Here is a 13,517-nt window from a genome sequence, read left to right as displayed (position 1 = left end):
GTTCAACCTGGGTTGGGAGAGTTAATCCTTAGACCTTGGTAAAGCCGAGATACTGAGTTAGTCTTTCTTAAGAGGTAAGCCTCTTCAGAAAATCCAATATGAAATGAGCCAAGTTTCACTCAACATATCTTGGATCTAGTCATCATATTCTCCACCAATCTCCACTCTAAAGAAAGAATGAACTGTGTAGAACTCCAAGTAGAACTCAGGAAGTTGTCACCCCCTTTTAAAGACACTTTTTCTTGCATCACTTCCTGTTTCTTCCCCTAATTCTATGTCTACAAATCACAGTTGAAGTCCTGCTTTAGGACTGCCCAGGAGAGAGTCAGTTGATTCTGATTCATTACCCACTATCTCACATGTGGGTCACAGACATCAATTGTGAATGGGGTGTTTCTACCTTTGGTGATTAAATCTAAAAATAGTCAGGGGTTACAATTTAATCTTCACAATCAGGGGAGAGTTAATATCATTTTTGACAATAAGGGAAGAGTTAAATTTAATCTTTAAATTCTGCATAAACTATATAATTTCTAACAGCTTTAGCTTTTCTCCCTACTCAGCATCAGTCAGCAGAATTCTAAGTGTGGCTGATTTTGGGGTAGTTGTCAATTTTGTTTTATCTCTCAGTACTAGACCCAGTTCAATATCAAGACCTAGAGTGATGATGAGGCATCCAGGGCACATGTGGCCTCAATACGTATTAATATACTATATCAACAGACTCTATAATTAGGACAACAATGAAATAAACTATCATCTTTCAAGCCTTAAAGTGGAATGTAAATGTGGGCTGTTATTATTACTTCTACTACTATATTACTATATAAAATGCCATAATAAATTGCAAAAATTGATCTGCATTTCTTGTTCTATTTACTTTAAAAATACAGAGAAATGCAGAAGATGAGTTCTAAACATCAGTGAATAATGATAACTCACATTTTCAACAATAATAAAATTGTCTTTTTAAATTTAGATCTTACAATTATATGCTGGCTTGATTTTGAACTGTTTGGCTAATGAAGATGAGGCCACATGAAAAGTCTTATGTGTCAGCTGAATAGAATGACTTAGGCAGATAGAATTTGTGAATCTGGATTGAAAAATAGAGGGTCGATATGACTTTAACTGGAAAAAGAGAACTGATTGTTTTAGAAGAAGTAGAAATCAAAAGAAATTGTTTTCAGAAGTGGAAATCAAAGGGCATTTACTTACCATTTTCATTGGCTATTAGTGTCCTGGTAATCCAAAGAACAATGCTGAGATTGGCTGCTGTGGACAGAGATTTCCTGTTCTAGCCACAGAAGGGCCAAAGGAATCACCACCTCCTCCTGTTATTCCTATTTATCCTTGTCTTCTTGCCTCCCCATCTCTCACTAGTATGCTATGTTTTGGGGGGAAGAAATGTCTTGTTCTTGCGACTCTGTGGGTGGTAAACTGGGAAAATATGACTCCCAGAGTCTTCCATGAACATTGAAAATGTTGACTTCTATAATAAGAGGGAAATGGATTCTTCTTATTTCTTTTTTTGGACTTGGAATATACATCTAACCATGGCTAACCTTCAGTAGTGTCCACTTCTGACAATTTTACTTTAAGATTAAACTTTCTATTCATAAAAGATATTAGTATTTATTTTAAGCAAAATGCAAATCGTTTCAATTACTTGGTTTCAATTCCTAAAGAAATTAGCTGATATTTCTTCCATGGGCAGGGAGTGGGGGTGGGGGAATAAGGTTTAAGATTTATTATAGTAGGTGGAGGAAAGAGCTGCAGAGACATACTTATAGATAGCATCATATATCATGAAAAGAACACTGGATTTGGAGTTAGAGAACCTTGACCAGGAAGAAGTCACCTCTTCACATCTGTAAAATGAGGATGCAGTGGGGTGGGATAGACTACATGATCTCTGAAGCTCTTTCATCTAAATTATCTAGATCATCTGAATAAAATGCAGGGGCAAAAATCTGGCCTTGGATCCATGAGGACCAGAGTTTAAGACCTGTCCCTGATGCATACTGGATATATATAACTGAGTAAGTTACTTAACCTCCCTAAGACAAGTTTTAAAGAATTTCAATTTACATTGGCAGAGAGAATTTTCTAATTTATGAATTCCCTTGTGGTGGTTTTGGTTGACTCCAAATTCTTTAGGACACAACTTTTGACAATATGGCAGCCAAAAAAAGCTAATTCATCATTGTTTCATTAAGAATATGAACCATTCTTCAATTGATAAATGTTCAAATCATATGAATGGATAGATTTGGGGTAAATAAATCAAAACTATATATAACTATATGAAAAAAAATTCTAAATCATTTTTGATGAGAGAAATGAAAATCAAAACAACTGTGAGCTATTATTTCATACCTATCAGATTGGTAAAAATGATAAAAGGGTAAAATGACAAATATTGGATGGGAAGTGGAAAAATAGGGACATTAATATATTGTCTGTATAACTTACAATTGATCCAACTATTTTGGAGAGCAATCTGGAATTATGTTCAAAGAGTTATGAAGCTCTAAAGGAGCCTATATGGTCCAAAATATTTATAGCCTCTCTCTTTGTGGTTGCAAAGAACTGGAAATTAAGAGGATGCCTATCAATCGGGGAATGGCTGAACAAGCTGTGATATATTTGTCATGGAATACTATGATGTCAAACAATATGATCCCAACCCCCTCCCCCAAAGAAACAAACAAACTGCAAAGACTTATATGAAGTGATGTAAAGTACAGTGAGGAGAACCAGGAGAACATTGAAAAAGGAGAGCTACCACAATACAGGTAGAGATGGAGTCCAAATGTAAATTGAAATATACCATTCTTCACTTTATTTCCTCCGTGGATTTTTCTCTAGGGTAAGCAATATGTGTCTTATTTTATAAAATGATGAAGCAGGAAATAGTTATTATATGACTGTATATATATGTGTGTATATATATATATATACACATATATATACAGTCTATGTAATATTACCTGCCTTCTTGGGGAGTAGGGATGAGTAGAAAGAAGAGAGAGAACATGAATTGAAAATGCCAGAAAACAAATATTAAAAACTATCAATATGAAGTCTGGTAAAAATAAAAATTAAAGAAAATAGAGAAGCATTGTGCTTAAAATGTAGATGGTAATAGTTCCATGATATGCCACACTGGTCAGAACATTTATTGTGTTCTGCTCAGAAACATCATTTTATGAAGGATGATGGCAACGAACAGGGTCCAGAGGAAGATAACCAGGATGGTTAGAAGTATGAAGATCTTGCTACATAAAGATCACTGGAAGGTACTGAGAATGTAAACTACTTTGAAGAAGAAAAAAACACAATGAGGACATCTTTAAGGATTTAGACTATAGTCAATACAAAAAAGGGATTAAACCTACTTTGTCAGACCAGGAACAATAAGTTGCAGGGAGTCTGATTTAGGCTAGGTGTAAGGAAAAACTTAACAGAAGAATCCAAAAATAGAATAGATTGATTTGGAAGGTAGAAAGCTTCCTGTCAGTGATCTTCTTCAAGCAAAGGCTAGTTGACCACTTGTGAAGGTTATTGAAGAGGTATATGTTGTAGACACAAGGGCTCTACTATTTCTTTCATCTCTAAAAGTTAATGTTTCTACATTTCTGGGTGGCTGGAGGGGATTTTTCTATCTTTTCAAAATGTTGGTCCTTGAAGAGGCTCCTCCTTCTATGATTAATTAACTGCCTGGTATTCAACTGAACAATAAAAATGTATAAAAGTAGGGGCAGCTGGGTGGCACGTAGACAGAATGGTTGGCCTACAGTCCAGATGACTCATCTTCATAAATTCAAATCCATCCTCAGACACTTACTAGCTGTATTATCCTGGAAAAGTCACTTAAGTCTGCCTCAGTTTCCTTTTCTGTAAAATGAAAGAAATGGCAATCCAGTCTAGTATTTTTGCACAGAAAAATTGAAATGGGGTCACAAAGAGATGAACCTAAGTGAAATGACTAAATGAATATTGTTCAAACTTGTGTGTCTCTGTATGTTTAGAGGGAAATCTGATTTTCCAAGTAGTTAAAGACAATTTGTTTTATTGTTTTATTACAGTGAGAATTTGTTTTTCATATTCTATGTTAATTCTTCTATCAGGACCCTGGAATAGAAAGGCCTCATTTCTTGTATATTATAAAGTATTACTGTGAATCCCAAAGAATGCCTTCTATTTTAATAGAATTTTGCTAGTAAATGAAAGGGACAAGGGTTCTTGGGTGGGAGATGAAAACTGCCACCTGCACATTTGTTGGTGTGGAGAAGGGCTGAGGCTTTGATAGACCATGTCTTAACCAGTTAATCACAAATTGGAGATGTCTTGGGATGTTAAAAGGAGAGATTGAATAATGAGCTTCTAAAATTCTATTTTTTTAAATTGTCCTACCAAGAATCAGGGTCTCTGGTCATGTAGTGGACAATTAAATGATGTCATTTAATTGGTTATAATGCTAGCCTAATTAAAAATGAATATATTCAATAAACTGATATTTCTCACCTAAAATTAGTCTCTGAAGATAATTTAATTGTAACATTCCTTAATATGCTTTAAAGTGTTTTCAAGTCACTGTAAATATAATCACAAGTACTGAAAAATGCACTATTTTAATAATGGTTTCTAATTAAAACAACTTTGGGGGGTAATTTATTTCAAAGAATTAAAAATAGTTCACATAAGTAGGTTACATATTCAATTACAAAAGAAAAAGGTTACATAATAAATTTGAAAAAAATGCTTTATCAATTGAATAAAAGTAAAACAGACTAACCCCTTCCAAAATTATCAATAATTTTAAGAGCAGGAAAATGCCTTATTTTATATCTCTTTTGTCAGTACATAATCCTACATAATAGCTACAAAGTACAATACACAATATACAGGGATGGTCTTTTGCTGTTTTTGTATATCCAGTGCTTAGCAGAGCACCTGGCATATAGTAGGTGCTTAATAGATATTGATTGTTTGATGTGTTTATTACAATCTCATGAGGGAAAACAATCCCTAAAAGGAAGCTAAAAAGCTGGGGCAAGATGTGTGTGTGGGGTGGGTGGATTGGTTGGGTCAAGTGGGCTCCCCTCCACTTTACAGAAGGATGGAGAAGCCCAAAGAAGTGCAACCAAGTGAGAAATGAAGAAGGATAGTTGAATTACCCACCCCCCCCAAAAAAAAAGACAAACAAACAAGTAAATACTCATCTCCAGCATGTTGGCTGTAATGTATCCAGGGAACCATTAGATGGAGTAAATGGACCAGAATATAAAATATGACTTGCTATTAGTGAAAGGCAGTACACCCTAGCATGATTCAGACCTGAACTATTGGTGACCTAAGAAAGAAAGAGAGGCAACAGAGCAGCATGAGTAAGAGACCAAGTAGAGGCAATCAGAATGAGGACGACAAAATCTGGCCTAACTACTTATTCCCTCAAGCCTGGGGAAGAGTTACTGAGGGCAAAGATAACTGGGTTCACAGATAGAAGGGATGAAAAACAAAGAAGGGAAAGGAGAACAGGAGCTATGTCATATACTACATTTCTATGTTGGAAGCTATTTCAACCTATAAAGTTATACATCATTATAACTGATGACTTTTTGTATAGTATTTTAATGCTTTAAAAGTTGTTTATATACATTATCACATTTGATACCATTATCCCCATTTTACAAATAAGTAAAGTGTTCTCAGAAACATTAAAGGATATAACTAGTGTCAGAGATGGGATATCAATCTAGATTTCCCCTAATTCTAAATCAAATACTCTTTCCATAATGTCAGGCAGTCACACTGTATGAGGTATTAAGAAAAATAACTAATTTAATTTGATTCAGTTCAGCAAAAACAACAAAAAACATCTAATACCTACTAAAAGTGAGGCATAGCTTTATACAAAAACATCTTAACTAGTCTGATTTTCCTGGGGCACAGATCTGACCTCAGCACTCCCCTCAATTAAAAATCCTTCACAACTTTCCCCCATACTACCTTTCCAACCTTATGATTTATTCAATATTACCATTCATCACGCATCTCCATACATTCTATGATCTAGTCATTTTGGCCTTTCTTGTATTTCTCATGCACAATGTTCTGTTTCCCATATTTGTGTTTTTCACTGACTAATCTGCCTGGAATTTTGGCACTACTCATGGCCATCTCTTGGAGACCTTGCTGTCCATCAAAATTCAGCTCAAGTACTACCTTCTTCATGAGACTTTTTCTGGTCCTTGGTCATTCCAACCCTCCTTTCTCCAGATTATCTTACTACTTTGTATGTATTTTGTATTTACCAATGTATGCCCTGTTGTCTCTTCTATTATAATGCAATTTCCAAGAAGGGAGACACTATTTTTTTTTGCCAATGTATCCTTAGCATCTAACACAATATAAATATTGTGTTATAATATACACATGCATATGTTATAATATATAATGGGTACTAAACTTAATTGATAAGATTTTTGTCAAGAAAGGCCTTTTATCATTATTTTAGTAAGGAGAACTTCTTTAAATTTCTGTGAAAATCTAAAATGGTTAACAATCAAGAAAATAAACTTATTAAGCTCCAGGCAGTATGCTAAGTTCTGAGGAGATAAAGAAAGCCAAAACAAAACAAAACAATCTGTGCTGTTAGGGAACTCACAATCAAGTGGAGAAATCAACATGCACATACCTGTGTACAAATAATCTATATGCAGGATAAATTGGAGCTTTAAGAAAATATTTAAAGAAATCACTAAGATTATGGAGAAGTAGAAAAAAGCTTCTTGTAGAAGTTGGAATTTTAGCTGAGACTTGAAGGAAGCTTAGGGAAGCCAGAAGATAAAAATGAAGATAGGGAATTTCTGGTATGGGAGACAATAGATAAAAGTTCAGTCTGGTGATAGAATGTCTTGTCTGAATGATAGCAAGGAGGTTAATTTCATTGGAATGCAGAATACTAAGAGGGAAGAAAAGTATAAGAATAGTGCAAAGGTAGCAAGTGGCCAGGATATATTGATAAAATTATCTAAAAGCCAAAACATTATGATATAGATTTCTGGAGATAATAGAGAGCCACTGGAATTTATTCATAGAAGGTGACATGGAGGTGGGATGGAAAATTAGAGGAGGATTGATAGCCAAGTCCCTGGATCAAACTAGGGAGAGGGGCTTCTGCTTGCTGCCATTAGGTTTATTCTCCCCAAGGAATCTAATCAAACGGTTGTATGTGTGTCATATTTTCCCAGATGATTTCCTAGAACACAGACCTGTTCTTGTGAATTTGATAAACTAACATTTCTTAAAGAAATAGATTAGGGTGGTTGAAAGGACTAGACACTCAAGACCAAGGCCAGAGTAGATCAATTGAGTTTCTCTGTCTGGAAGAAGGAGACTTTAGAGGTCATAGACAAGCTGATTAAAACCCATCCACCTTCTAAAGCATTTCATTAGATCCATATTCACTATTTGTGGCCCCTGACAAATAGTCAGAAACATGGTTATCATTCAAAACATTCCCAGCAAATAGTTAACAAAAGTTATTCAGCTCATTGGAGTTCTCTGTGGTTGAAAAAAGAAAACATGTTTCTATAACTCAGATATCCAAGGTTATATTCCTTACCTGTGACCTCCTTCCTTTTTCTTGGGATAAGTCAAGATAAATGGTTTCCTGTAACAAACTGAGTCTATGTTATTGTCCCAAAGATGTGTATGGAACTTATCCAGTAGATGAAGGGAAAGGGGAATCTAAGAACATCCCTCTTTTCATTTGTTCTAATACAGATTTATAGAATCACAGCATTTCAGAATTGACATGGACCTTAGTGACCAAGGGATTAAATTACAATCTTAATAATATGGTTGTGGGGGAAGGGAACCTCCCCTCATGTCTGAAAATATAGTTTTTGATTGGAACCCTAGAGATGAGGAATACTTTACCTCCTAAAGCAAATTATCCTACTCTCAGGAAGGAAACTTTTCCTTATACCAATACTAAATTGATCTCCTTACAACTATTGTCCCTAGTTCTTCTCTCTAATTCCCAGAAGAACGTGGGTAATTCATTTTTCATGTGACAGACCTTTAAATATTCAATAACAGTTACTCAAGCCTTTCCTTCTTGTCCTTTTACCTTTTCTCCAGGTTAAACATCCTTTATTTCTCTTGGCATCTGGTCTTGAGGGTGTGACTTTTTTTTTTTTGCCTGCTTGAGAGACTTTAATGTTCAAGCTGAAGAAGTGTTATGATGATCATCAGTATTCTTGTGATAAAGTGACTGGAAATTTCAGAGAGAGGTTTGGGCATGGGAAGCAGACAGGCCCTAGAAATGCATGCTGATTTTCTTATTTATTTCTTTTCCTTAGCATCTAGAAAGATGTGACCAGGAATTCCCATCTGAATGACAGCTCTAGTTTATGCTTGAATTTTCTTTATAGTATTTCCACATCAGCAACTTGATATCACATCTTTCTATATAGTGTGTGTGTTATGTCACTGCTGCTAGTGCTAATCATTTTTCTGTTCTGTACATGTTGGCAGTTTTTGTACTAGAATGAAATTAAACGTAGTAAATAACTCAGTGTCCATTATGTACTACTGAGAGATTTAAAAAAATAAATCAAGCATAACATAATCTCCGTTGTCAAGGGGCTCATAGTTTAGTGGGGGATTAAGCAATACCAATAATATGTTAGGAGATTGTAATATGTAAATGTATAATGTGTAATATAAAACATAAAATTATAATAGTTATATTTTAAGAGAATATAAGCCCCTGAAGGAAGTAACTTCATTATAGACTCTTTTCCTGACACCATAGTGCCTGACATGTTATAGATATAAACACTTGAGTACTGGGCCTTGAGAGCTAGTCAGGAATAATAATATTAATAGCTAACATTTATATAAAGCTTACTTATATACATTTATAAAGCTTACTACATGTCAAATACTTTACAATTATTACCTCATTTTATCCTCACATCAATTCTGGGAGGTAAGTGCTATTATTATTTTCATTTTACAAATGAGGAAACTGAGGTAAACTGAGATTAAGTGATTTGCCCAGAGATTCACAGCCAGTAAGTGAAGCTGTATTTGAGTCTTCCTGATTCCTGAATCCATATGGACTCTATCCACTGTATCACCTCAGGAAGAAACATGTTAAGGTTTACAAAACATTTTACTTATATCATCTCATTTGGCCTTCAAAATAATCCTGGGCAGGAATTGCAATAAGTATCATTATCTCTATTTTTTACATATTGAGCGTTTAGGGACAATTTTCAAAAGGCAGGGAAAAGTCTTCAATGCCATGTGGGAGATATAATCTTGAAAAGAGTTTTTTTTTCCCCCTTTCACCTAAGTAGGGACATAGATGAGACTATTCAGGGATTTGGGTAGAGATATGAGTGCAGAATTTAATTTGAAATTGGGCCAGGGAGATGAACAAATGGAATAGAGATTAGAAAGACAGACTTGAGGGTTGGCATAGCTGGTGTTCAAGAGCTATCAGCTCCACAGATACAGGTACCACCTTCATTCAAGAAATTTCATTAAATGAAATAGTTAAGGTCAGAGGTAAAAATGATGAGTTTCCCCTACAAAAAAAAATCTAATTTAGGAATGAAGCAATGAACATTCTTTCTTCTTTTTTCTGTTAGAGAAGTCAGATGTATATAATTAATAAATTTATTAACCATTTTTTTACACTGAATGTGATGACTTTATTGATGGAACACAAGGACTCTATGCTCCTGGCCCCAGCTACAGGGAGGCTTCAGGGTAGGGATGTGGTTGAGACATGGGATCTCCAGCATAGAAATATGGGTTATGGATTTGAGTTCCTCAGTGGTGGAACTAGTCTTTTTTGGCTGAGGATGAAGATCCATGGCTTTCTACTACTTGGAGGCCATGTATATGTCTATCACACAGTGACTATAAATGTACTTGTTGTCATACCAAGAAATGAACTTGACAAAATGGTTGTTGCCACCAGCATTGAAAGTAAAAGAGTAGGTGTCACTGTTAAAGTCACAGATTACAACCTGGTCCTTTGTGTGACCCAAGATGCCTTTCAAGGATCCCTCTGCAACTTGCTTCACCACATTCTTAATATCATATTCGGCAGATTTCTCCAGGCAGTGCCTGATCCAGCACACACATATTGGGAGTAGGAACATGGAAGGCCATTCCTGTGAGCTTTTCATTCAGCTCATGTATGATCTTGCCCATAGCTTTTCCAGCACCAGTGGAAGCAGGAATGATATTCTGGGCAGCAACATGCCCATCACACCACAGCTTAACAGAGGGGACATCTACTGACTTCTGAATAGCAATAATGAATGACCTCAGACAAGGAGGACAAGCAGTTGGTAGTGCAGGAAGCATTACTGATGATTTTGAGTGAATTATGGTATTTCTCATGGTTCATCCCCATCACGAACATTGGAGCATCAGAAGAAGGGGCAGAGATAATAACCTGCTTGCTCCACTCTTCAAGTGAACCCTGGATTTGTCCATGGTGGTAAAGATGCCAGTGGACTACACAATATACTCAGCTCCAGCATCTCCCCATTTAATGTTGGTGGCATCCTGCTCCTGGAAGATGATAATGGCTTTTCCATTGATAACCAGCTTTTTATTCTCCATCTTTACAGTGCTCTTGAATTAGCAATGGGTGGAATCATATTGGAATATGTAAACCATATAGTCGAGGTCAATGAATGGATCATTTATGGCCAAAGCTCCATTCCATTACAGTTTAATGCTGCCTAGGTTACCAGGTGTCCAAAATGGCCAAATTGACTCTGAGCTTCACCATCTTGTCTCAGGGATGCAACTGAAGCAGAGGATCCTGGCAGTGAACTTGGAAGATAAACTGAGAGCCATAAATTTCCTATCTTTTAAACTTACATTTATGAAATATTTAATTACTTTTGAATTCACTGGCTATATGAAATGATCAATCATACCTATTCTGTTTTAATTTCTGAAGGTTGGTCAATAGATAGCAGAATCTGGGAGAATTGAAAAGAGAGGGAAAAAGTCTATTTTGGTGTGAGTGTTGAGACATAAGTCATTCTTTCCTGACTGAGAGCTCAATTGTTAAATGAAAGATAAAAATATAGATTCTAGTCTTCTTCCGAAGGAGCTAAAATAGTTGTTAGAAATCTTGTGAAGGACTATGGAAATTGTTGAATCATACAACACTCCAATGTTTTAATGCTCTCATATATACAGAGAAATCTTTTTGCAAGGGTGGCGCTAAAGATGATGACTAGGTACAAGTAAGTGGCATAGCAAATAGAGTGTCAGGCCAGGAGTCAGGGACATTCATTTTCCTGAGTACAAATCTATCCTTAGAAACTTACTAGCTTTGTGACTTCGGGCAAGTCACTTAACCTTGTCTGTTTCAGTTTCCTCATCTGTAAAATGAGCTGGAGAAGGAAATGGATAGTCACTCTAGCAACTTTGCCAAGAAGACCCCAAACTGGGGTCACAAAGAGTCATATGGGGCTCAAAATGGAATAGGATTGTGACTAGAAAGAAGGTGCTTCCAAGCAGAAGAAGGGGAAACAGGCGTGTTGAAAATCTGGAGAAAAAATTTTATTGCAAGTACCAATGAGAAAGGTCTAATTTCTCAAATATATGGAGAACTAAATCCAATCTATAAAAATAAATGTAATTCTCTAGTTGATAAGTGATCAAAGGATATGAATAGGCAATTTTCATATAAAGAAATCAAAGTCATCTATAGTCAAATAAAAATGCTCTAAATAACTTTTGATTAGAGAAATGCAATTTAAAACAATTCTGAGGCACCATCTGAGAGACATTAGATTGACTAATATGACAAAAGAGGAAAGTGATAAATGTTGGGACATTAATATACTGTTGGTGGAGTTGAAATCTGATCCATTCATTCTGGAAAGAAAATAGGAACTAAGTTAAAAAACTCTAAAACTCTGCATTTAGAGCTATCAATATTATTAAGTCTCTATAGGGAAGAGATTTAAAAAGAGAGAAAAAGACCTATTTGGACATAAATACTTATTACAGCTTTTTCTGGTGGCAAAGAATTGGAAATTGAGAGGTTGTCCTTCAATTAGGGAAGCTATTTTATGATTGTGATGGAATAACATTGTGTTATAAGAAAATGACAAAAACGGGATGATTTTGGAAAAACCTGGACTTACATGAACTGATGCAAAGTGAAGTCAGCAGAAGCAGAAGAACATTAAAAATAGTGACAGCAATATTTTTTGAAGAACAATAAGTAATGACTTGGTTATTCTAAAAAACACCATGATATGAAAATACCATCTGCTGTCTGAGAAAGAACTGATTGAATCTGAATACAGACAGAAGCACTCTATATTTCATTTTCCCTACTTTTTGTTGTTTGAGAGTTCTTCCATGGGATGACTAATATAGAAAATTGTTTTTCATGATTAACACATGTAAAATATATATCAGATTGCTTGCTGTCTTATGGAAGGATGGGAAGGAGTGAAGAAGGGAGAGTGGTAAGGGAAAAAGTCTCTATCTACCACTAATGAGGAAGAATGGCTAATATGATTTCTTCAGATAGATGAAGGATTGCTGCAGGTTTTGCTCAACAAGATGCTCATCTCCCTTCCAGTTCAAAAGAGAGAAGAACCCCTTTCCAACTGTTCATCTGTTTTTCTTGGCTAGAGGTTCTAGACCCATCCCCCATTGCCAGCAAAATTCCATTCTCTTTCTGCATGAGGTTTCCTTGAAAACCTAGTTTTTTGCAATGCAGTCTGTAACTCTCAACCACAAAGGGATAGATGAATAGGGAACTTTATCCTTATTTTTGAAGGAATCCAAAGACATCATAAGGTGGTATTTTGACTAAGGGAACTGGATTTAAGAGAAGCAGAATTGCACAGTTGTGATACAGTGAGTCTTGTCATTGTTTGAAAAAATTATTTTCTCTCCCCACCCAAGTACATATAAAAACATTTTCCAACATTTAAAAAAATTGAGTCTTGAATTTTCTCCTTCCATTCATTTACTCTTTCCTCATCTCCGTCTGCTGAGATGGTAAGCAATCTGGTATAGATTTTACATGTGCAATCATGTAAAATGTTTTCCCATATTAATCTCTATGTTGAAGGAAATTCAAAAAAATAAATTAAGGAAGAGAGTGAAAAATGTTTGCTTGGTTTGGATTTAGACTCCATCAGTTCTTTCTCTGGGAGTAGATGGCATTTTTATCATGAGTCCTTTCTGTTTGTTTTTGATCACTGTATTGCTGAGAATCATTAAGTTATTCATAGTTGTTCATCATACTGTCACTCTGTACAATGTTATTCTGGTTCTGCTTACTTCACACTGTTTAAATCCATTTAAGTCTTTCCAAGTTTTTTCTGAGCTCCTATTCATCATTTCTTTCAAGACAATACCATTCCAGTGCAATCATAGACTATAACTTACTTAGTCTTTTGGAAATCTATTTTGTTAAATCCCCATATGTTCTC

At 35.4% G+C, this 13,517-nt stretch overlaps 1 pseudogene; it reads right to left on the bottom strand.

Moving 5' to 3' along the window:
* Positions 1-9,911: 9,911 nt before the first annotated feature.
* LOC103092722 (glyceraldehyde-3-phosphate dehydrogenase-like) lies at positions 9,912-10,744 on the bottom strand (annotated as a pseudogene).
* Between the last annotated feature and the right edge of the window lie 2,773 nt (positions 10,745-13,517).

Source organism: Monodelphis domestica, chromosome 1 (genome assembly GCF_027887165.1).
Source record: "Monodelphis domestica isolate mMonDom1 chromosome 1, mMonDom1.pri, whole genome shotgun sequence".
Taxonomy (NCBI): domain Eukaryota; kingdom Metazoa; phylum Chordata; class Mammalia; order Didelphimorphia; family Didelphidae; genus Monodelphis; species Monodelphis domestica.
The sequence above is the reverse complement of the archived record's forward strand: the minus strand, read 5'-3'. Positions and strand labels throughout refer to the sequence as shown.